Genomic DNA, 26,683 nt, shown 5'->3' with positions numbered 1-26,683 from the left:
CATTTGGAATATGTGTGGCCAGCTCGGGTCACGAAGATAACCCCGCTGCTCGCCGCAGATCCGTGTGCCACAACTGGGGCACGAGACACGGAACAACGTACCTGTTCGCAGGGGCATCACTACAGCAACGAACTCGGAAGGGGACAGCCGGCGACCCGATGGGCAAAAATCACTGAGGGATAGATGGCAATGGCACCCACTATGGACCTTCATTACTACTCTGGACTACGTTTACCAGGGTGCTTTGCAAACAAACACGCCCACTGGGGCGGGATCAAGACCTGCTTATCACCTGTGCAAAATCAATGGCCATGCTTCCACTCTCCCGACTAACACCATGCCATGAGGAAGAGATTGACTCTCGAAACGCGTAGGCAAGTGGTGTAACATTGCGCTGTGAGGTCCTCCCTGAGTCCGCTGCTGCCTCCCGAATAAAGAAGGTTGAAACATAGCGTTGTGTGGGTATCTTCAATTGCGGAGCAAGTTCATTTGGAATATGTGTGGCCAGCTCGGGTCACGAAGATAACCCCGCTGCTCGCCGCAGATCCGTGTGCCACAACTGGGGCACGAGACACGGAACAACGTACCTGTTCGCAGGGGCATCACTACAGCAACGAACTCGGAAGGGGACAGCCGGCGACCCGATGGGCAAAAATCACTGAGGGATAGATGGCAATGGCACCCACTATGGACCTTCATTACTACTCTGGACTACGTTTACCAGGGTGCTTTGCAAACAAACACGCCCACTGGGGCGGGATCAAGACCTGCTTATCACCTGTGCAAAATCAATGGCCATGCTTCCACTCTCCCGACTAACACCATGCCATGAGGAAGAGATTGACTCTCGAAACGCGTAGGCAAGTGGTGTAACATTGCGCTGTGAGGTCCTCCCTGAGTCCGCTGCTGCCTCCCGAATAAAGAAGGTTGAAACATAGCGTTGTGTGGGTATCTTCAATTGCGGAGCAAGTTCATTTGGAATATGTGTGGCCAGCTCGGGTCACGAAGATAACCCCGCTGCTCGCCGCAGATCCGTGTGCCACAACTGGGGCACGAGACACGGAACAACGTACCTGTTCGCAGGGGCATCACTACAGCAACGAACTCGGAAGGGGACAGCCGGCGACCCGATGGGCAAAAATCACTGAGGGATAGATGGCAATGGCACCCACTATGGACCTTCATTACTACTCTGGACTACGTTTACCAGGGTGCTTTGCAAACAAACACGCCCACTGGGGCGGGATCAAGACCTGCTTATCACCTGTGCAAAATCAATGGCCATGCTTCCACTCTCCCGACTAACACCATGCCATGAGGAAGAGATTGACTCTCGAAACGCGTAGGCAAGTGGTGTAACATTGCGCTGTGAGGTCCTCCCTGAGTCCGCTGCTGCCTCCCGAATAAAGAAGGTTGAAACATAGCGTTGTGTGGGTATCTTCAATTGCGGAGCAAGTTCATTTGGAATATATATATATATATATACATACATACATACACATTTGAATGTTGTTCATTTGACATCTGGGAAAGCGTTTCTGTTAGAGAGCATTACATAAATAAAACCCCAAGCCTTATACTGAGAACAATCTTTGATGTGCTTCATTTTATAAAGTGAAATCCCTTTTTTTGCTTTATTGTGTTTGAGTGGTGTTGTGTATTATCTGGGAGGGCGAAGCAAGACAATGCGCTGTCATGCTTGGGCTACACTGTCGGAAGTATGGAATTCTCCTCTAGTTATACCTCCTGCCATCAGTAGGGTTTTGAAGAATCAGTGTCTGTACACTCAGGATTTCTTTGACAATCTGAGTTTTAGGGAAGAAGTTATTTCTCAGACCGCCTGTCCCAGATTTCAACATACACATCTTGATGCACAGAGGAGCTGGAATTCTGTATATGTCCAGATAAGCCAGAAAGCTTGATCTGCAGTGCAAACTACCACCCTACAGCAGTTTATGCAGTCACTACATTTATCCAGTGGTGGTTGGTGACATTTGAAAGTGGGCGGGTGTAAAATTTTGGGATGGGTGGAGGGGTCCTATAGCGAGCTTAGCGAACGAGCCTGAACGTTATTAAGAGGGTTTCTCCACCCAAGAAAATCTTGGAAAAAAAAGTGGGCAAATGATGCATTTTCAAGCAAAGTGTAGTTATGACATCAATAAAGAGATTTCATAGGTAGCTGCTTATTTAGTATAACCACAGAATTTCAAAACAGACTTTGAGATAACTATGCTGAATATCTCACAGATTTCTTTGTTTATTGATATACCTTTACAAATGAAATCTACTGAGGAAATACAAGTTATTGTGATTTGTCGGACTGGACACAGAGATAGCAAGGAATAATATAACAAGTATTTGCAATGCAATAGGTCTCAGATTTTACGCGAGTTTAAGCTATTGACATTGTAAATGACAATGCTTTTTATTTATGTTTCAAAAATGAAAAAAATAGGCTTTGATATTTGCAATGTCCCTAGCTCAAACTCGCGTATATACAAGACCTATTGCATTGCAAATTCTTGTGTCTTTTCTGTTTCTCAATGAAAGGGGGAGTTGAGGGGTCTCTAACCAGAAGGGGGAGGGTGGGATTTTGAGCAATCCACATACTTTGGCAATGAGAAAGGAAAGAGATCCCGGTGTTGTTTTAGTTACCAAGGCAACCATTGAAAATAACCCATTTAAGGCAATGACATGACCTCATAGGAGTTCAGAGGCTCCGACCCCGACCTCTCAGCTGACAGAGTTTGGCTATGGAGCAGTGAGACGCTGCTCCCACAGTGAGCGCGGGGGCTGTAGAGCAGTGAGACTCCGCTCCCTCAGTGAGCGCAGGGGCTATGGAGTAGTGAGATGCTGCTCCCTCAGTGAGCGCGTGGGCTGTGGAGCAATGAGACTCTGCTCCCTCAGTGAGCATGGGTGCTGTGGAGCTGTGAAACTCTGCTCCCTCAGTGAGCGCAGGGGCTGTTGGGCAGTGAGACTCTGCTCCCTCCGTGAGCGCGGGGGTTGTGGTGTAGTGAGACTCCGCTCCCTCAGTGAGTGCGGAGGCTGTGGAGCAGTGAGACTCTGCTCCGTCAGTGAGCGCGGGGGCTGTGGAGCAGTGAGTCGCTGCTCCCTCAGTGAGCACGGGCGCTGTTGAGAAGTGAGAGGTGTGCTGGGGTTGTGGAGCAGTGAGACCCCGCTCCCTCAGTGAGCGTGGGGGCTGTGGAGCAGTGAGACGCTGCTCCCTCAGTGAGTACGGGGGCTGTGGAGCAGTGAGACGCTGCTCCCTCAGTGAGCGCGTGGACTGTGGAGCAGTGAGATGCTGCTCCCTCAGTGAGCGCGGAGCTGTGGAGCTGTGAAATTCTGTTATTTCAGGGAGCACAGGGGCAGCACTTACTTTCTACTGCTTCAACTTTTCGTGACCTTGGTAGGGTGTTCTATTCCCTGGGCCTCCTGCCCAGCACCAGCCTTGTGCCACCCACCACCATTGGCAGATGGCGCAATGAGTACTCCTGGGAGGACCAGGACACCCTGAGTGTGAGTGCACCCTCTCCAAGGAGGGGGTCGGTCTCTTCTCAGCAGGGACTGGGTCAGACCTCCTACCAGACCTTCACACCCCCTGACTCTGCCAGTGAGGGGGGGGGGGACTCTGCTCTACCCGGGAGACCAGTTGTCCCTCTTCCACCCACAAATGTTCCTAAAAAAAATGTTTATTTTGCTTACAGTGCCGCTTTTAGAAATGCAAGTGTGGAACACTGATAAATATGTCCTCCGTGGATTGATGTCACCGGAAACGGGGCAGTTAGGTGGTATAGGATAATATCAAAACTGCGTGAAGCCCCGAAAGAAAGCATGCAAGTGCTACAGTGCAGGTCCAGAACATGCTCGTTGTCAGCGAGGATGCCGGTTTTATCCACACATTTCCCTGGTTTCATCATGGAGGCGTCCGTTACAGAAAAAACAAACCTCTCCAAAGAACCTACAGTAAGAAGGCGAAGAGCAGAGCAATTGTTATTCCTCGTGCATTTAGTGGACTTTAAAGTTTTAAGGCTGCTGCTTCAACCAGAATAGTACTATGACCACCTAACTGTTAGCTACAACGGGAAGGAACCGTGAACATCATAAGACGCTACTTTATGAAAATACTTAAAACCTGTTGCTTCTGTCTTCAGAGGGATGGTCGGGAATCATAGAAGTGCACGCCAGGGCTTTAAGTGGGGGGGGTCTGTGGGGGTCTGAGCACCCCCAGTTTTTTTAGGGGGCCTCGAAAGGGGTCTCTAGGGGGCTCTATTCTCGGACCTCAAAGGTAGGGTGACCAGACGTCCCGGTTTTTGTTTGGTGTTTCGAGTGAGCATGCGTGCACGCACTGCTTAAGGCGTGACATCATTGTAGCAGGAAGGGAAATCCTTTGAAGAGAGACACTTTCTCTCGGGATTTCCCTTCTCTTTGAACACGCAGCGCCACCTACGTCATCGTGCCAGCCATCGGCACAACAACAGCTGGTTAGAACCGGCACGACCCTGCATTTACGGCCTGCAGCAAGATTTCTCCAGCAGCCAGTGTGACCCTGCTCTGCGAGGGACGAGGGTCTACAACAGAATCCAGCAGCAGTGAAAAGGAAACTTAATTTCGTGATGCCTCCCCAGACCTACCAGCACCGTCGGGACCCTGCCTCTGCATCAGAGCTGCCTCAGCCAGGATCCTTATGAAGCCACACAAGACTTACCCTCCCAGCCTGCAAGCCTGCAACGTGAGTGTTTTAATGGCCCTAGACAACTGGTATAAGCGGTTATGAGGATGCGACTTCATGATTTTCTTAAGCACACAATGCTAGTTATCTTGATTTATATCACTCCCCTTCTCGGAGAGGCCACACCCCTTTAAGAAATTTGCCACGCCCCTTTTAGAGCACCCCCAGTTTTTTTTCCCCACTTAAAGCCCTGGTGCACGCAACACCGAAAAGTATCTCAAACTGCGTAGGGAACTTTTCATACGAGCCCAAGGAAGAGCAGATGGCGGAGGTTTCAATTTTAAACAAGCTGTCGCCATTGCGCGAATGAAAAAAAAAGTGCTTACCGACTAATTGAAGGAGACAGTATAACGCCGCAAGTAAAAGATCCAGTCCTGATGGGCGGTCCCAAAAAGAGACAGGGCGGTAACAAGGAGGGACTAAGAAGCCTCATTATCAATCAGAAGCCAGCATTTACCATGGATGATGACGCCAGCCAATGAAAAATGTGTGCGGGGCTTCCACACCACTTCCAAAACATACCCTAATACAGCATGCCTCGCAAAGCCAGCAGCGCATGCGCTGCAACGCTATGCTCGACCTAAAAAGGCAGTAGGGCACCCTTCAAGGCACTATAAGTCTCATTAAGGAGATAAATGTTAGGATCAGCTCAGGCCAGTGGTAACAGGAAACTGTCTTGGCTGATGCCTTGGTTACCCTGATCCCGAGGTGACAATGATGGTACCAAGGAGTATACAGATTGGAGAATTTCAGACTTAGGATAAGTAAGAAAAGAACAATAGAGAAAACCGTCGGGGAGTAATAGGGACAGGCACTGGTCCTGAATAGCAGGCTCAACTGACCGGGAGAGGCTGTAATGGAAAGTAAATACTAACAGCAAGACATGAATGCATACAAATCAGGACACTTGGAGGCAACAGGAAAGAATACTTCAACAATATAACAAACACAAGTCAGCAACATCTAAAAAACAAATCACCCTGCCAAGACCTTTTGTGGCAGCCAGTCAAGGTGTCTTCACCCTGCCCAAGCTCCTGGAAAAGGCAGTTTCACGTCGTAGTGTACAATTCAAATGGATAAAATCAAGGCATTAGTGACCATGAAAATATGTGGTCTGTGTATGACAAATGTATATGGTGAAAGTATATGTTTACTCCTGACTGACCAGGTGTAAGAAATACCTGCAAATAAATATAAGGCAGTGTTATTAGTGTCTTTTTGTAACTATACTTTATAACTTTTTACATGTAGCTCTTGTGTCAAAATGCAAGAAAGTATTTAATCACGTTGGTAGAAAAGCAACCGTTTAACGCACACAGCGCAAGTAGCTCACTAATAAAAGCTGTTTTGGAGGGGGCAGACAGTAAGGGGAGAAACTGCAGATAAAATGCATCTTTGGAGAAAGCAAGGCAGTCGGTGCGGGCTTATGCTGGTTGTTGACAGTCACTGCTCCCTCTGAGAACACCCGAAGAGTCTTTAGAGCAGAGGCCGCCGCCGAAGGGGACCTAAAGGGCTGGCGCCATAACCGACGCTGAGCCCCCCCCCCCCCCCCCCCCCCCCGGCGAAATCAGTTTTTTATGCCACAGAGCAGTGAGCTCCGGCGTGTCCCCCCCCCCCCCGCTGCGGCCGCCACGTAGTCACCAGCCCCCCCCCGGCCAATGAGGGCCGAGGCATTATACAAACCAAGCAAAGGCGGTCCAGCACCTGGGGGGGGGGGGGGGGGGGGGGGGGGAGAGACATGGCTTGGCAGTTCGGGCTGGACTGTTCCCATGAGGCACAGGGTCAGACTGATTTGCATATGGCCATGTCTGAACTGGGGTGGTGGAGTGAGCTAAAGAATGATGATGGATTAAACCCAGATCAGTTGACTGGGGGTGAGTGTTTGATTTGCTCTAACGCTCCGTCCATCATACCCTTTGGTATCATTTTGAATTATTCAGCACTTTCTTGGAATGGGCATTACACGTAAGACACCCGATAAGGGGGAAACTCCACTACCTCGATGATTTTCTGTTCACAGGCCCCGCAGCATCCCCTGAGTGTGGCGACACCCTAGCAGCATTTGTAAAGTTGGCAGGGGAACTAGGGGTACCACTATCAGCTGACAAAACGGTAGGCCCAGCAACAACAATCACCTTTCTGGGAATAGAGCTCGATTCAGTCACTGGCACATCCAGGCTCCCCCCGGAGAAAGTGGAGGATTTCAGGGAGGAAATCAGGAACCTCTGTGGGCGGGACAAAGCGACACTGAGGGACCTTCAGCGACTGATTGGCAAACTAAACTTTGCGGCCAGGGTAATCCCAGCTGACAGGGCGTTCGCCAAGTGGCTGACTCAACTGACAAGTGGGCTCACCCACAAGCACCACCACGTCAGGCTAGGAGCAGAGGTCAAGAAGGACCTAGCTATGTGGGACACGTTCCTGGCAGACTTCAACGGGTTACTTATATGGAGGGAAGGCTGGGTGACCAGCAAACAGATTGCGCTCTACACCAATGCGTCAGGCAGCACAGACTTTGGGGCAATCCTGGGCAGGAGATGGTGCGCAGGGGAGTGGCCCGATAGCTGGCGCAAGGCAGGCGTGACCAAAAACATCACCTTCCTGGAGCAATTTCCCATCATAGTCGCACTCACGGTCTGGAAGCGCGAACTGCAAAGCATGAAGCTGACATTGTGGTCCGACAACAAGGGGGTAGTGCAAGCGATTAATAGGGGCACAGCCAGATGCCCGGATACACTTCGACTAATGCGCAGATTGGTTAAGTTACAGCTGGAGGGCAACATAGACCTGCGGGCACGCCACGTGCCAGGGGTTGACAACGAGATCGCAGACGCCCTGCCCCGCGCAAGGATGGAGCAGTTCAGGGAACTGGTACCCGGCGCAGAGCAGGAAATGACCCCTTGCCCGGGCCAGCTGTGCGACCTGGCGGGATAGATTTGTCAGAGCTGGTCAGCCAAGCCCTCAGCCCGGCAGCTGCTAGGAGATACAGAACATACATCAATACTGTGATGCGAGTAGGGGGGATACTGTCAGGAGTTGACGCACGGTACGTCTGCCTAAGGACCTCAACCCCCAGGGAACCTTGCGATAAAAAGGGGAGGAGTTACGTCCTTAAATCGGGACGACGCACGCCGGACGGGCGTGCGTTATTCTCGTATGCGACCCTGTCGCATTATCAGAAGGAGTCTTCGTTTTAGTTCTTTAACAGACGCGCGGATGCGTCTGAACCGTCCCTCACAGCCTGGATTTTCACGGAGCGGAAACCGGCAGCAGGCGCTGCAACACCAGCACCAGAGCCGACAGAGGAAATTCCGGACCGGACACCCGGCAGTTCGTCATGAATGGGGAAATGCTGTGTGCTTCGGAGTAGTGGATGAAGCTGTCTGCTTAGACGTAAACTAGAGCCCGAAACGCTATTCAACGCTCGGAGGTAAGAGCGTGAGACATGGCCTAGATAGAGCGGGCAGGAACTGCTATTCCCCATATGAGCACTAGACTTGGCCTCAGCGCTGGCATAAACGGTTCAATTATTGGAGCACGAGACATTGCCTTACAGAGTTGGTAAACACGGGCAACAGCTGTGCTTAAATCCGTGATGGTAAACCTCATCCCTTTTTGTTTTTTCTCCTCTCCAGACACAGGGAATTGACTAGCACGTTGTCCTAGGGTAATACCTGATGGAAGTGGCTCCAAGTGGGAGCGTGTTTGTACTTTTTGCGGAACCCAAAACCTGCCTTCAACAGGAAACAAGGAGTTACTTGTGACTTTCAACGAGGGGACTCTTTTTGGGGCTATTGGAATCAAAACTCTGTGTTAGGGCACTACGTTCCATATTGGTTTCCCTATTGTTCCAAGATAGGGTGGTCTAAGGACATTTGGTGTAGATCGCTCAGAGGGTATGCTGTAATACCGAACTTCTGAGCTTAAGAGAAACTTGGTGGTTATTTGTGGGACAGGTCAGCTGTGATACCTACTAGCGAGACTCAATTGAGAGTAGTGTTGCATGCACTTGTATTATTTCACCTCTCTGTTCTTTATTGTCACAGGTCCTACTTCCTGCTGTTTCGCTTCCCGTTCCCTTCCCATACTTGATCACCCTAATACTCTGTGCCTTCAGTGTAGGAGTTGGGGATGTCAAGGAGTGGAACCCTTATTGCCTCGCACGAACCCTGAGGAGTGCCCGTCTTTGGACAGGATCGTTACAGATACAGTCACTGGGAGAAATAGCAGCCACCCGCAGGGCAGCAGAACGATTCATACGGTGGGCGTTTAACTCCCAGAAGTCTAGGTCATGGACACAAGCCCACCTGTGAGCCGTGGCATACTACTCTAGGTTAGAGACTGGGCTGGACCCCGTGGCCACACACTACATTAAGGCGGCGATGAAGGGGTGGAAGCGAACTGAGAGCGCAAGGAGGAATACCAGACGCCCGATAGACTTCGCAAAACTAAGTTCCTTGCTGGGGGTGCTGCAAGACATCACGAACGACAGTTTCGAGCAACAACTATTCAGGGCAGCCTTCGCCACCGCATTCTTCAGGGCGTTCCGTGTCAGCGAGCTGGTAGCTCCCACGAGGGCGGGCCCAGAAGAAAGCTGCCTACAAGCAGGGGATGTCCAGGGGAAATAGAGCTGCTACTAAGGCGTTCAAAGACAGACCAAGGTGGCAAAGGGGTGGTGGTGAGGTTGCGGTGCATCGAAGACAGGAAGTGCTGCGCACTGTGCTTTTTGATTGCTCTCATGGCAATACGCCCGGCCGGCGATGGCCCGCTGTTCAAACATAGGGACGGTACTTACAGCAGATTCCAGTTCACCTCGATCATGCGCCTTTCACTCAGCAAAGCGGAACTGCCTCCATTGGTGTTCGGGTCCCATTCATTTAGGATAGGGGCCACCAGGACAGCCCTGCAGCATGGGATGTCCGAAGAGGGGATACAGGCGGTAGGGAGATGGCGGTCAAAAGCCTACCGAACTTACATAAGACCCCAGCTCATGTAAGACAGTAACAACACCCCCCGCCCAAACACTTCAATGACTACTTGTCATTTCTCCAGCAGGAAGGAGACCGCTCTTGGTTTGGGTGGTAGGACACTCTTTCATAACTCGAATGCAATCCTGGTGGCAGCAGGAGGGGTGCAGGCAAGAACGACGGCCGACGGACACCTGCATAAGGTGGTTTGGCCAACCGGGAATGAAATGGGAACCGCTGCCGGCGAGGCTCGCGGAACTGAGGGCAGAGGCCGGCGGGCACCCGGACGTCTTGATCATACACCTGGGGGGGGGGGGACAACTTGGCTAAATGAGGTAGGCGGGACCTGCTTCAAGATATACGAAGAGATCTGATGGAGGCGGGCAGAGCATTCCGAGACGCCTCCATCATATGGTCCGAACTGATCAGCAGGAACGAATGGCGTGGGGCACAAACACAAAGCGCAGTTGAGAACTCGAGAAAAAAACGGAACCTCACCGTGAGCAAATTCTGCAGAACCAACGGGTTGGAGTCAGTTAGGCATGGCCTCATCCGCAAAGGACAGGGTGCACCTGTCCAATAAGGTCATGTGGGTATTCTGGAACAACCTTTGGGGCGCAATGGCATTGGCGGGTTGCAAATAAAGGAGCCAACGGAGGGGGGAGCCGCAGGAAGACGGAAGGCTCCCTGGCGGCGTGGCGAGAAAACTACAGGGATAAGGGTTGGTACGAAGGCACACTGGAGGGCGGTGCGCCAGAATAGGACCACTTACCTTGGGATGCCTTACGGCTGGGTGAGTTGGCCTATGGCCGGAGGCTAGGACCACTCACTCTGGGATGCCTTACGGCTGGGTGAGTTGGCCTACCACAAGCGGGTAGCTATCGGAGACGGCGCTCGCTGCCCAGCCCCCGCCAGATGGCTGGGCACAAAAAGAATCGGCAAGGTAGCGAGTTGTGGCCTAACTCTGGGACAAAAGCTACACCCCTGGAAGGGCATATCCAACCGAACGAAGCAACGACCCCGTAGGGCCAAGAGACAATACAAGCCTGCAAATGACCTGTGTAACGAACTGTCAGTCTAATATGCAATGTGTCCAATGTACATATGATTTTGCAAACGCCAAGTATATCGAGATGCAAACAAAGCAAGACACAAGATGACAGCTCAGCAAAAATGATTTATGGCAGGATGTACAACAGTAGGGATATGTATATGCGGGTATGCATAATAAACTGCGGCCAACAATGACCACCACAAGAGCAAGTCTATGTTGGCTTATTTATGATAAGGAATGCAAGTATGGAAAACCGGGAGTGGGGCAAATGCGGGGGTCATTGAATTAGGTTGCCAAGCTTCATTGCTCTGAAGTCGGCCTTGCCTCCGCCCTGCAGTTTTCTCTGTTTTGCTTTTTTTCTCTGCTCTGCTCATGTACCACACACAATTGAGAGATTGCATAGTTCATTGTTAAGCATCAGGATCAAACCCCTCATCTTTCAGATAACTCTGCTGCTCCCCTGAAAGAAATTTTACGATAAATGTTCATTGTCAAGTTAATAATTACTTCTGACTCGGCCGAAGCAGATGCCTACACTCCGGAATATCCAGGCAGGCACTAGGGTTTCACTGAACCACCTGGGCGCACATCTCAGATTTACAAGCCAACTCGTAAATGTGAAGACTAGCACTAAATGTGCCCTGTACTTTGGGTGAGTCAAATGTAATTATTCACCATAGGAAAGTGAGCAGCTTTGCTATTTCACAGCCTTAGTGCGGCTAAGTATTAATGAAATTTTAGGCAGTGGAACACCAAAGTTGCTCATATTCCTTTGAAGGAGTGAGACAGTTGTCTCCCAAGCAGACGTCTATTGTGCCTACTTCTATCACACGACGTGGCAAAATTACGCTTCCTATATGATAGAGCCAGACAATTTTCCACCTCCAAACAACCCACAATATCTCACTATTTTAAAACTGTTCAGACTTGCAACAAATGGAGCTTACTTGTCAGCAGTAGGTGCTGGTGCACCCCAGCTCTGAGTGGAAAATGCCATCTGGTGGACCCCAAATAAGGCTGTATTTTACTAATAGACTGTTACCATAGGGCCTATGGCTCTTGCTTGCAGTGGGGCCCACAGCATGCTTAACTATTCCACTTTGCAATTTGATGCTCTGAGTGAATGGAGTTGGGGATTATTCCCCCCGCTGTTCTTCAAATATTCCCCATCCACACTGTTGATATAAATACTATGAGTCTGCTATTATGACTTCACCTTCATGTAGGGCACAGCACAACACAAATGTTTGTGGTAATATGTAGTGGGCACGTCGATAACATCCACATGGTCACAACTGTTGAGCTATGCTGCTAAATAGTGATTTTGTATTTGTGAGCACATGTACGCTTGCGATGTGCCCAGGCAGTCTGCCAAGATCTCCAGCAAGAGCGTCTCTGCCCACATTTTTAGCGAATTCTTTCTTATACAGTTAAAGTCTCATGACTTTGAATGGGGATATACAGAATAGAATTCACTAAAAATAGTTTGTGGCTTCACTTCAGCTCTATACTCATTCCCAGAGCATTGGGTTGGCTCTGTTTAGTTCACGAAGCAGGGAAAGTAAAGGAAACCACAGGGAAATTGAGATGTGTGCAACTCCTATTGCTTTTTTTGTTCTTCTTCCGGCCCTCCTGTCCTTTGGTGAATAAATACTGTGTACAAATGACTCGGCTGAAGCAAATGCCTGCACTCCAGAAGGCCCAGGCAGGCACGAAGGTGTTATTCGGTCTGCTGAGCCACCTGGACCCACATCCCAAATTTACAAGCCAAGCCATTAAAGTAATAACTGGCACCAGGGCTTTAAGTGGAATGAAAAAACTGAGGGGTCTCGCAAAGGGGCGTGGCCAATGTAATTAAGGGAGTGGCTTAAAAACACGTAAGCTAAAATTTTGTGCTTGGCATAGTGTGCCGCCCGACTTGTATTTTGCGGTTTCTGTTATTGCACCCGGACATATGATACAACAAGTAACATCATACCTACAAGTCAGGACTATTGTCTTTGTCAATAGTTGTTAGTTGCATAAGATAAATAAGCAGCAACTATGGCTTGTATATAATATTGAAAAAGCTTTCACTTAAAGCCCTGGTGACACCACAACAATTTTGCTGCTCCTGAGTTTCAAAAGGAGAAGAGAAATCCAGAGAGAAAATGACTCTCTTTAAAGGATTTCCCTTCCTCTAAAACGCTCACTTGGCATGACGTCATGCTGTAACTTCTCCACTAGTGAGAAGTGAGCAGTGTGTGCACGTGCACATCGATGTGCCTGCTGTCACTGCAGTCCGGAAAAAAATGGACCACCTGTGCCGGGGCACAAAACAAAGCCCGATAGAGACCCGTTTCGAGCCCCCCTTTAGAGAACTGCCGGTGCTCAGCACCGGTGAGACCCGGCCCACTTAAAGCCCTGAACACTAACAAGTCTTTACGCTAATTTGACTCGGTCGAAGCAGATGGACTCCGGGATGCCCAAGCACAACTGCGCCAGTGTGCTATTCAGTCTGCTGAGCCAGAGCCGTGCACACATCCCATATTTAAAAGCCAAATAGTTACGCAAATCATAAATGTGAAGACGGTCACCAAACAACTCACTGACTTACCTGTGGGTGGATTGGAAGCACGATGATGATCGAAGTATGCAGCTCCTTTTCAAAGCTAGCAACGCATGCTTGCGGTCTGTCTTTCTTCGTTCAGCACCGAGGAGACTGAAACACAGCCTCCTCCCACCGCTGTATGACGTCACATGCACACGTTCGTACCGCATCTTTCAGCCAATGCAGATACTGCTCCTACTGTTAAAGGAGCGCCTAGATTGGCTGGGGAAGACAACTTCACCGCTCATACTGAGCCCAGGGACTGCAGCTCTTTGAGTCACCCCCAGCTCCGGTATGCACAGGTGATGAGACACTGAGAGGCCTCTAATGCACGTGTCAGGTTGGCCAGAGAGCTGCAGCAGCCCAAGCTGACATGCGCACTTGGACTCCGTCAGTCAGTCTGTCAATATTGTTACTCCCCACCCCCTCCTCAGATTTGCACTGGCTTCTCCAGGTCCCGCCACAGTCCACGATGTTGTAACCAGCCACGGCTGTGGCAGGTCTTCAATGTAATTCAAAACAGTTTTAGCAGTATTACATTTTATTGAATTGGGGTGCAAAGGACGCCAAAATATAACTGTGGCAACGCCCCCACGCCCTAATGGAAACACCACCCCTGCATTTATCCCTCCACTGTCACTGCAATAGTGGCAGAGCCTTCAGCTCATCTGTGTGCATAACTTGATTTCTTGTAAGAGGTTCTATTCTCAGTGTTGCCAAAATCATCTAGAACAAAGCTGGCAATATCTCTTCATATTTCTCTATTGAGTCAGCTAGGTCCTGGATGAGAAGTTGTAAGCTACCACAAGCATGTAGAGGATAAGGTGCTGGAGCTCTCCTCACTCCAGTCTCGCAGCAGCCATCTTCCATAGATGATCAATAGACGTGTATAAAGATAGTTTGTTCAGTAATGACCCGCACCTTAGAGTTGAGTCTTGAAAGCCCATTTTAGAGCTTTCACAGCCTCTTGTTAAGCAATTGCCTCTCTATCATACCCTAAATCGTTCTGACTCTTCCCTGCTGTTTTTCAATGTACTTCATAGAATGTATTTGGGCTAAAGCCTAAACTGGATAGTCCTAAATAGGTGACTTATATAAAGCAGTTTGATTGTGTTTGTCTTCAGGAGACTTGGTCCTTGGATTTTTTTTTAATCAATGGTTTTGTTTCTTTTGTGAGCCTTCAATTGCGTCTCCTTGGGGTAGAGCTAAAGGTGGCCTACCCATACTGATTGCTTTGAATAGGGCCGGTGCAATTCAGAATTCCCCATTTAAATCACTGCATTATTTGGCACTTTGTTTTGAACGGCCACTGGTTAGGTTTAGATAATATTATTGTAAAAATGTACAAGAATAATTCTTTTATAAGGGGGCGCTAGAGGGCGCACAGCGGAATGGCTGCCTCTTGAGACAGCTCCGCCGGACGGGGAACGAAAATGGCGAAAAAAGCATGACCGGGGCCGTTTTGAAGCCAGGAAATGTCGCTGCACTGATCGGAGGCTGCCCACAATAGAAGGGGAGCACGAGAACAGCCCAGCTGCCCTGCAACCCCTGAAAACACGGGCTAAAGTGATCCGTGACGCGAGAGACTAACGGCTCCCAAGATGGCGGCACCCGCTGAAGCGAAGACGCGATCGTGCAGGTAGCGGCCCAGCCACTGAAGAACGCTCCTTGTGGGCGATGCGGACACTGAACTGCCCTCGGATATCCTTTGCTGGCGTGTCGCGGTGGCCCTGAAAGTTCAGACAGCGACCGGAGAGCGCTGCGGAGGCCGCGCTCAGACGCGGTGGCGCTGCGGACGGACGCTGCCCTGGACGGAGCGACATGCTGCCCGATGGCCAGAGGTGAGGGCTGGGCCATGGTGAAGCTGCGCGGCTGGAGCAAATGAGTAGCGCTGGGCTGCGGTGGCGATCGTGGGAACGGAGGGACGCTGCGGAGAGCCGGAGTGGACGTGTACTACAAACTGACTGCATGATAACGTGAAGCCCGGACACTGGCGAGATCCATAGGAGGCTGGAGCGACGCTGCTACCGAGAACATCACACGGTGCGCGCCCTGGGGGGTGCCGACTACGCAGGCCTGCCGGTGTGCCGGTGAGAGCTGGGCCACATGGCGGTCGTGGGGGCGCTGACGGACGGCACTGGATCCCAGAGTGGCATAAAGAAGTGAGAGCCTGAACAGCGGCCATAATACCACGACACCCCCTAACCCCACCCGAAGGAGAGAAGGTGCTGATCGGTGACTGTGTCGGCCGGACCCCCGAGGCCCAAGGGCGCCAGTGGGCAAAATGGGGAAACCAGAGGAGACCCAGTCAAAGCTTCCATTTGAAACTAAGCGCCAGGCTAAAGGCGCTGTAATGCCACCAGATGAAGTACCGGGTGCTGAGGACTCGACACCACAGGGCATGGCGGAGGCGCTGAGGGCCATCCAGAGGAGCCTGCAGGATGTCCATGGCAAACTAGACACTATCACGCTGCGTGTTGACAACATGGCGGCGAAACTGGACGCGCACGGGGAACGCCTGACAGAAGCAGAGACCCGCATTGGGGCGCTGGAGGACGCTTCGCAAACCACGACTCAAAAGTTCACGGAGGCTGAGAGACTGATGGAGGTGCTAAAAAACAAGGCAGAAGATTTGGAGGCGCGCTCGCGACGCAATAACGTGAGAATCACGGGGGTTCCGGAGTCTACCAACACTGGACGGATGGAGACGTACGTCGAGGAGCTAATTAAGGAAATTGTGGGCGCGGAGCACCTTTCCCCGATGTTCCTCATCGAGCGGGCCCACAGGTCACTGGCCCCGAGGCCGAAGCCCGGGGCGCCTCCGCGGCCTATAGTCGCCAGAGTCCTCAATTACAGGGACCGCGATGTTGTCCTCCGCATAGCGCGTGAAAAGCAACAGATCACGCACCAAGGGAACACCCTGGCGTTTTATCCGGACTTTACAATTGCAGTTCAACAAGCGCGGAAAGAGTTTAATCCGGTAAAAAAGAAACTTCGTGAGATGGGGGTCGATTATGCCATGCTGTATCCCGCCCGGCTTCGAATAACACACGAAGGGCATGCGGCGCTGTGCCATTCGCCACGAGAGGCGCATGACCTGATCAAAAAAATCGGTGCTAAGCGAAAGGAGAGGAGGAGAGTTGAGCCACATGCGGACGCGGACTGAACGCCTGTGCAAAGAAATACCAGAAGAACGGCTAAGCGACTCCACACCATGAGCTGCGCCTGTGGCCCTGACGGACTGGGCTGCGAAGGGCGAAATGGCCGGTAAGGCGACTTCTGGCAAGGCACAGACGGAGACTGCACCTGCTGCGCACATACATGCTGGGGACTGTGAGGAACGGATGGCCGATGGCGGGGCCGCTATGTCCGTCATGGTGATACAGACCTACCTATTGCCTGCGGACCACCGGTGGTGGGACGCCATTGCCGGACGGGACCTGCGTGGCGTGGGAAACAGCCGTCCCATGCTGGGAGGGCAAGGGGGATTTTACTGGGACTAAGGACGGCCCCACCAGAGGAGCAGCAAGAGCGACAATACCTGCCTCCCAGGACTAGATCATAGATACATAGGTAAGCTGCGGGAGGAGGGACAAACTAATGACTGGCGAGAACTCGTTGGCCAGCAGGACAGTAAAACTGTAAATGGGATGTTATGAACGCTGCTGCTGCCGCGATGGGCCCTGGGGAAAGTCACTCAGATGCTTACACGGAGATGGGACCCACTGGGGTCTGATCAAGTAGTTGTCCCTGTCCACATCCATTGAGTTGGATGGAGTAGTGTGTTCTCGGCGGTCCCCCCAAACAAAGGGAGATCCCCGAATTCAGTTACTCTAATGTTTAAACTTAGTTATGGGGTATGTCTTTGGCATGGTTGGGGTGCTGAAGTGGGTGGGGGGAAGGGGGGTATGGTTGGGAAGTTGAAATGTTGGTCACGGTACATGAGGCGCACTGCTGAAATCCAAGTACGTTTGCTGAGAAAAAAGAAGGTCATTACCCGCTACGCCAGCGATAGGGGCGCGCACTGGAGGTGGGGGTGCATGGGACATACATGCTGACACGGGGGAATGGCTGATACAGGATTGAGGGCGGGATATATTCGATTATTAACGTGGAACGTCCGGGGACTTGGTAACCCCAAAAAAATTAGGCACACGTTGGCATATCTAGACAGGCAGCGCGTAGACATTGCACTACTGCAGGAAACCCACTGCGCACCGTCACGCCGAATAACTGTGGGCCGTCGATGGGCTGAATCAGTGCACTATTCCTCTTACTCCTCATATGCGCGGAGGGTGATGGTGCTCATCAGAAAAGGACTTAAATATACAATTGAGAAGGTCGAGAGGGATGACGTGGGGCGGTATGTCATTCTGACTGGTCTCCTGCGGGGGCAGCGGCTGGCTGTGGTAAATGTATATGGGCCTAATGTGGACGATCCGCAATTCTACCAGTCATTGTGGAGCAAACTGCGCGACCTGCAGACTTCGCACGTGGTGTGGGGTGGAGACTTTAATCTTGCGCTCTGCGACGACATTGACCGATCAGGGACGACTACAGAACCACATAGGCGCGCACTCCATGTCCTCCAGGACATAATGGCAGATAGAGCACTCACTGATATTTGGAGGAGTAGACACCCGGCTGAGCTGGCCGCTACTCATGTGACTACGTCGCGAGGTAGCTGGTCCCGTATTGATTACTGGTTGGTCTTAGGGGAAGTTGCACTGTGGACGAGGGAGGTTTGTCACCTGCCTAGAACACTTTCCGATCACAGCCCGGTGCTCCTCACCTTGGAGCTCCCAAACTACACTCCACCCCCATTCAGCTGGAGATTTAATGCTAAGGCACTCATAGACCCCCTATACGCTGATACCATCGGGCAGGCGATACAGGACTACTTTGACAATAATGCGACCACTGCGACCGACTCGGGAGTGCTATGGGAGGCCTGCAAGGCCACTATACGTGGCGTCTGCATCAGCACTAATGCGGGCATCCTTAAAGATATTCAAAAGCAAATCGGAGCCAAAGAGGACGAGCTCCGAGCACTGGAGCGTGAATACGAAAGCACTCAAAATGCTCGGACATTGGGGGACATTCGGACAGCTCTGTCCGAGTTTCAGAAGCTTGCGGACGATGAAATTAAGTATACCATGAAACGACAGGTGGCGAGGGCCTACGGGGAGGGCGGCAGGCCAGGTAGGCGGTTGGCGACTAACATATGCGAGGGACGTGCACCGCAGAACATACAGGTGATACGCGGACAACTAGGAGAGCGGAAATATGGTGAGCGAGAAATATTAGGGGAATTTATGGCTGCATACGGAGAGCTGTATACCTCCAGGCCTACGGCCTCCGAGGCTGAAGTCGGGGAGTACCTCGACGATGTGGCGATAGCGTGGCTTTCGGACGCACATCGTGAATACCTATCCCAACCCGTCACAGTGGAGGAGGTCACAGAAATAATTAAGTCGCTGCCGAATGGTAAGGCTCCAGGCCCTGATGGCTTCACGTGCGAATTTTATAAGGCGTTTGTTGACCAGCTGGCCCCCCGCTTGGTGGAAATGTATGGTAATGCCCATGAGCAACAGCACCTGCCGCCAACCCTACGCGAAGCATTACTATTAGCACTCCCCAAGCCACAGAAAGATCCGGAGCTCTGCGACTCATATAGACCGCTGTCCCTCATAAACGTAGACAACAAAATATTGGCCAAGCTACTGGCTGCTCGACTAAACCCGCTGATGCCCAGACTGGTCTTACCTGACCAATCTGGATTCATACCCGAGCGCTCCACGGCGCACAATACACGAACGCTGTTTGCGCTTTCCCATTATTTGACACCAGAGACGAAAGCTGCGGCGGTCTTTTTAGACGCGGCCAAAGCATTTGACTCGTTAGAGTGGACATATATGACTAAGGTACTGAGAAGGATGGGCTTCCCACTCATGTTTCTCCAGTGGATCCATCTATTGTATGATGCACCTGTGGCGAGGATTAAGGTAAATAATTATATCTCAGACACCATAGATATACGGAGGGGGACGAGGCAGGGATGCCCGCTATCCCCTCTCTTGTTCGCATTAGCACTGGAACCTCTTGCCTGCAGGATAAGACAGGGGCATCACTATTCGGCCCTGCAGTTTCCGCAAAGGCCATTGCACATATCGTTATATGCAGACGATATGCTGCTATACGTGAGAGATCCGCAGACCAATCTGAACCCGCTACTGAGGGAATACATAAAATTTGCGCGTCAGTCTGGTGTCACTATAAACTGGGCCAAATCACTGATTATTCCCTTGACCGACACCACGCACCCGCACCACATAGATTACCCATTGGAGTGGAAAACGGACCCGGTAAAATATCTGGGTGTGTGGTTTCACAGGGACCCGGAAATTGTGATCAGGGCTAACTACGGGACGGTGATTGACACGCTGGAGGAGAAGGTGGGGAGATGGATTCAATTGCCTTTATCGCTGGCAGATCGTATTGCTATAGTAAAGATGGTGGTACTGCCGAAGTTACTCTACTTGTTCGCTAACATCCCTATACACCCCCCACGGGAGGTATTCCGCAGGATTGCTTCGATGGTCCTCAGGCTTGTCTGGGCGGGAAAGACAGCTAGGGTGGAGATGCGGACGCTCACATTACCGTACAGTCAGGGAGGGTTCGGGGTCCCAGACCTCTATCTCTACTACCTTTGTGCGCAGGCGCAATACGCACATTACTGGTACCACAGGATTCCATTTCTCACCCACACTGCGATTGAGGAGGGAGATGCATTGCCAATCCCACTTGAGGCGATCATTACTCACCGTAGGCCCCCTTTGCACACGCGAGACATAAATACTGTTGACGCCACAAACAAAGCATGGCATACCATGGGCAGATTGGCCAATAAACTACCGCTGTATGCCCCGGCGCTCAGGCTTCAATGGCATCCGTCCATCTCGGTAACGCAAGAAAGGTTGGGATTGGACCTATTGCGCCAAGTAGGCATCGACACTGTAGGAGACTTGTACGAGGAGGGGACATTTAAAACACTTGCACAATTAACATACATTAGTAATATGTCTACACTTTTTCGTTTTAACTATCATAGGATACAAAAAGCTGTAAAGCAGCTGTATCCAACGTACCCCCTAGAACCGCAGGCATTAACAGCGCTGCAATGGCTGATAACCACACCTGCAAAAAAGCACCTGGTATCAACACTATATATAAAAATGCAGGAGGACATAGCGGGAAACACACACGCTTCCATGGGCAAGTGGAACAGCTGCCTAGACACGCAGTTAACGGAGGAGGAGTGGACAACGGCCTGCACACTGACGGGAATGCTGACGCCCAACGGCAACCTCCGCATACTACATTTCAAATACCTACACCAGACGTACTACACGCCGGCTAGACTACAACGGTATGGGCTGCGTGGGGACTCTAGATGCGAACGCTGCGGGTCTGAAGGGGCAGATTTCCTACATCTGGCATGGTCCTGCGCAGCAGTGGGAGAATACTGGGAGCAGGTGACGAGAATACTGGGGGTCATGGTGGGAGGTGGGGTGCGCTGCGAGGCCAAAACCTGTTTGCTGGGGCTGCTGCCCGACTTACGGGCCCTAAAGCGTAGATTCTGTGTGATTGCGTTGCTAATGGCCAAGCGAAGGGTCTCGCTATGCTGGAATGGGAGGTGAAGCCCGAAACCGAAAGACTGGCTTATGGACTTAACGTACTGTAGAGATACCCTGAAAACTTACGAAGAGGAACTCCCTGCGGGATCGACGCCCAGAGACTACTGGGTATACCTAACCCAATATCTGCAAACTGTTTCAACAGAGTCCACGAACGATTAGTACGCAAGGGGAAGGACGATGGGTATAACAGACCTCTGATTAGGAAATGAAAAGGTAACATGGATGAAGGGTGCTGTTGTGCTGTGACCGCAATGTTTTGGTTGTTGTTTGATTGTAAATTATAACAAATGCCAATAAAAAAAAAAATAAAAAAAAAAATTCTTTTATAAGCTCACATAATCTAATTCCCAAAGGTGATTTTAATGTATACTTGTGCAATTTACCCCCTGAAAGAGGCGTGTAGGTCGTAAAATTCCCAGGGAGCGGATCAAATACATTTTCAGAAACATCAATTGGTGTTAAACTCAATAATAATCATCATGAAATTCAATCTCCATTTCGCTTTTGATATCCGTAACGCCTGATCTCCAGAACTTTCCACTTTTATTGGCAGGGGTCTTTCTTCTTCAATTGATTTTATGGTCCTGTCAGATGATCTTTGTGCAAAGGTGTTTGCCTTTATGGTATCCCCTCAGTGTGCTAGTGATCACATACCTTTAATTCCGACCAATATGTTGTAGAGATAAACAACTTACTTACTTTAGATCGCTCTTTTTCTGGTGGATACCGTTTCTCCCAGCAGGTTCCTCAACTTTTGAGTATCACAATGTGCCCTCCTTACACAGAAACTTTTCTTGACAGGTATCCCACCTTGATAAGGGCGTTGCAATGCCCATTGCTCCACCTGCGGAATCACGCAATTTCCCTGGAGCCATAAGAAGCCCTTGTCGGTATGCTGACGTCAGTTTCCACCCATTTTTTTTCTCATGCCTTTACAAGGCTTAATTGTGAAACCATCATCACAAGTGCAATTACAGATTCTAAACTTTAAATCAAAGATATATATATAGATATATACACATATGTCTGTTGAGGTGTTCGGTGCCGGGCACTGCTTAAGGAGCATGCTATGCAGTGAATCCAAGGCACCATGGAATTGATCAACAGCGCTTGCTTCACAATTTTAAAGGTTCAAGCAGTATCGAATGGAGTGAGCAGAGGTGAGTGCTGCTGTGAATATAATTTGAGCATGGGTTATTTTCAGCTAGTAGCAGTTGGATCAAAAGACACCCAGTTGAAAATTACTTTTGATGTTTTGTAAATTTAAAAGGCAATATAAGAAGCTGTCAGCAAATGGACGCAGCCATGTGGGAAGGGCTAAACAAACTGAGGCATTATAGATTTTTTTCAAGAATACAATCTGCAGCGCTCACGTCAGGAAATAAATTAGACATAATGATTTTTACACAGTGGTTATCTAAATAATATAAAGTGTTCATTGCAGTGTGAGTTATTTCCATACTGTCTTTTTAAAACTAGACGAGTGGCTGGCAGTGGTAGGGTGAACATATGGAGAGTTTGTATTTACCTCAAGAATCTGTGAAACAGTAAAAGACAATACGAGAAGGTGCCAGCTCTCGGATGCAGCCATGTGAGAAGGGCTGAATGGAAAGAATTGTTATAAGAGGAATTCCAACTATAAACTGTGCAGCGCTCTTGTTTTGAATGAACTATACTTCACAAATGAACTATAGAGGACGATTTCTACACCGTGTATATCCACACTGCAAGAACTGCACATTGCACAGATGATTTTATTGTATTTCTTTCAACTAGTGAGTGCACAACAAAAAAGCATGTTGACATTTAAGTTAATTCAAAAGAAAGACTAAAATTAAAGTAACTTGTTAATGTAATTGGCATCACTTGTTGTGAGAGCTTAAATAGCGAAGCAGAAATGGCGCACTTTGAGGTTGATCAAGGCTGCAAGATCAGCCGAAATGTGTTCCTGTTAGAAAGTGCTGTTTGCTCATAAAAATGACATTGTTTAAAGATCTTTCGCTTGATGTGCAAATAGGTGTTTTTAACACACACACACACACACATACACACACACACACACACATATATATATATATATTATCTACTGGCGGTCGCCAGTAGATAGTTATAGTTAGGATCGTGTTTCCATAGGAAATCCGCAACATTCTATTTGGAATAACTTTGGCGCCGATTGACGAATCATCACGAAATTTTCAAAATAGGTGGGGCGCTCTGCTCCGCTCCTTCCCTGAAAGTCTCGGGGGGATTCGTCAAGCGGGGGCTGAGAAAAAGGGGGGGTCCCAAAACACGTTTTCCCCATGCATTTTTCCATAGGACCTTTAGTCCAAGCTACAGCCCGAACGGCTGAACAGAATTACTTGAAATTTGGCAGAGAGGTAGTCCTCAGGTCAGGGATGTGCCTTTTGCAGGTCTGGTGTAAATCTGTTCAGTATTTCCTGAGAAAATAGCATTTAAAAGCATATATATATCTATAAGCGCGCACGCTGCCGAGCGCGATTCTGATTGGTTGTTAGATCTTAGTAAACATTCGAATCAGTCGAAACCAGGAAGTGTCGGCCGCCATTTTGTCTCTTGCAGTCTGAGGGGGTGAAAAACAAAGGTGGAGAACGTGAAAAGGGGGCAGGGTGGACAGTTCCTGACCCCCTAGCCTTTCTCAGGGGGTCCCAGAAGGACCCCCAAGGGCCAAAATTTCCTTTAATTTTTTTGGGAAAAATCGTGGAGTACGCGTAGCGTGCGCGTACGGTAGAAACGGAAAAATTCCGCGAACTGCGTAACGTGGGCGCGCGGTGCGCTAAGTGCACCGTGCGCCCACAGCGTGCGCACGGTGCGCGAAGTGCACCGTGCGCGTACTGTACGCGCACGGTGAAAAACCTTTAAAAAAATAAAAATACATAACTTAGCATTTAAAAAACCGTACAAATTCACTGAAAAAACCATAGGTTTCACACATGTTATAGTTAGGAATTAGCATTTAAAAAACCTTGCAAATTCACTTAAAAAACCATAGGTTTCACACATGTTCTAGTTAGCTGGACATTTCACTCGTGAAAAACCATTGAAATTCCCCCGTTATAGTTAGTGCAGGCAACTATAACTCACGCGACCGCAATCCTCTGCTGATGACGTCAGATATTACATCACTGATGACATATGTGTCTTTCTGAAAAAAAAATATTTGTAATATATGTATAGCTAAAAATTATTGGAAGAAGACATGGGTAAATAAGTGTCTAAATACAGTGATGTAATATCTGACGTCATCAGCAGAGGATTGCGGTCGCGTGAGTTATAGTTGCCTGCACTAACTATAACGGGGGAATTTCAATGGTTTTTCACGAGTGAAATGTCCAGCTAACTATAACATGTGTGAAACCTATGGTTTTTTAAGTGAATTTGCAAGGTTTTTTAAATGCTAATTCCTAACTATAACGTGTGTGAAACCTATGGTTTTTTTCAGTGAATATATATATATATATATATATATATATCCATATATATAATATCTTGCATCTTGCAGCCTTTATCAACCTCAAAGTGCGCCAGAGAAGATACAACCCTACTACTCCCTGTTTGTTTATGTACCACATTGCTGTAGTATTGTCTGTTGAGGCCTGCAATGACTGACCGCAAATGGAAGGGAGCAACAGCTTGATATGCTATTATCGTTTTTCTGGAGACCAAAGTTCTTGGTTCTCCAGATTCCTCAAATTAGGTCCCCACCCTAGAGTGGAGGCATCCGTTATCACTGTGGCCACCGGAGGAGGAGGGTGAAACGACTTTCCTTGAGACAGATTGCTGGACACACCCCACCACTGAAGATCCGCTGCAGTGTCTCTGGAGATCTTGAATGACTCTTTGAGATCTCAGTTGTGTTCAAACCACTGCCAGTGGAAGCACCACTGGAGTGCCCTCATATGCCAACGTACATGGGTTACCAACAGACATTGGAGGCTATCAGACCTAGCAGATACAAGACTGGAACCATAGCTCCATTCTGAAACATTGGGATCGTAGTTGTAATGTCCAGAATCCTCCTCCGCGGACGGTAGGATTGATTCACCGTAGTGTCCAGTACTGTCCCTATAAACGGGGACCCGTCCTCCCACCGGTAAAGCATGCTCTAAGAAGGGAAAACTAGGACTGCTTTCCAGTGACATTGGAGGAGGAGGAAGATGGCGGCTCCTCGCTCTATAACCTGTGCCGCCACCTATTACTTCTGTAGAGGGATTGGATGGTTGCTGCTGCTGATATTGTTGCCTTCCACGAAAGGAGATGTTCCTGCCAAACTCACAAAACCCCTAATGCCTGTAATTCCTGGGCTGTGATTGAAGGCCCAAAGATCTAGTTGGTGCCTTGCTTTCTTTGCCTCTTTCTAAGGCAGAATCTGCTTTGGTGTAAAACAGTCTTGAACCATAGAAAGGCAAATCCATCAGGGCATTTTGCATGTCCGTGGAGAAACCAGATCCTCTTAGCCAAGCGTGCCTCCTTGTAGCGTCTGAAGTCCCTATTGCTCTTGCAACTGAATCGGCAGAATCCAAATCAGACTGAATGACTTCTGAAGCAGCAGCCTGACCATCATTTAGCAGTTTGGTAAGGTGTCTCTGAACATCCTCAGGCAGTTCTGGGATTCAGTGACATACTGCCCGAGAAAAACACTTTCTTCACCTACTGCTCCATTTTTCAGACTCCCTATCTGCTGGGGATGAAGGAAAAGACCCAGGAGTTAGTTTTGAACAACAAGAAGCTTGTACCGCCTAACTCTCAGGTGAAGTGTGAGAGGACAAAAGGAGTGGATCTCCTGGAACTGTATTGTATCTTCGAGCAACGTGTCTAGAGACTGCAGAGGACAACATAGGCTTTCTTCAAATCTCTAAAATTGGTTCAGTCAATGCCTCATTGCAAGACAACAAAAGCTTTAATGTAGAAGAAGTAGAATGAAGTACTTTTGTGAGCAAATTAGACTTAAGCTCAGTAGATGGAAGCGGCAGTTCCAACATATCAGCCACCTTTCTAATGACTGAATGGTACGATGTAACCTCTGGTGAAGGAATGCCTTTTGGTGACAATAACTCACATTCTGGGGAATGTCTAAACCCCTTGCCTTTGCTAAACCCTCAAAGTCCAAACCCAGAGACACAATCTCTCCTTCTTCCAGTTCAGGACCTCTTTCACCAAAAACGTACTGCTCCTCCCCAGGGAGCCTCTGAGTCTCGCTTCGAAATCTATGCCTTGGCTTCAATAGCAGCGTTGGTAATGGTGCAGGTGATTCTGGTACCTGTGTCAGAGGCTATCGGAACTCGAGTTGAGTGATGGGATGCTGGAGCAGTTTCAGCCGGTGTCGGAGAGGGTGCAACTGACGTCGGTAACACTTGCTGAACTTTATCTAGCAAAGGAGCCGCCTTCCTCAGCACAGTAGTTGGCTACGAAACCTGGGACATCGGCATAAAAAGCAGGAATGATGCCTGCTGATATTGTGCTGGAAATCCTCCTAATGAATACGATAGCAGATTCATAAGGAGCACAGGCGTAAAAGATGAAGTCATCGCCATGCTGAAAATGCTGTACATAGCATTTAAAAAATTGGAAGGGTTCGCCCCATGAGCACGGAAAGTTGGATACTTCTGTGTCTCTTGAGGAGAT

This window comes from Triturus cristatus, chromosome 12, assembly GCF_964204655.1.
Source record: "Triturus cristatus chromosome 12, aTriCri1.1, whole genome shotgun sequence".
In the NCBI taxonomy this organism is placed as follows: Eukaryota; Metazoa; Chordata; class Amphibia; order Caudata; family Salamandridae; genus Triturus; species Triturus cristatus.
The sequence above is the reverse complement of the archived record's forward strand: the minus strand, read 5'-3'. Positions refer to the sequence as shown.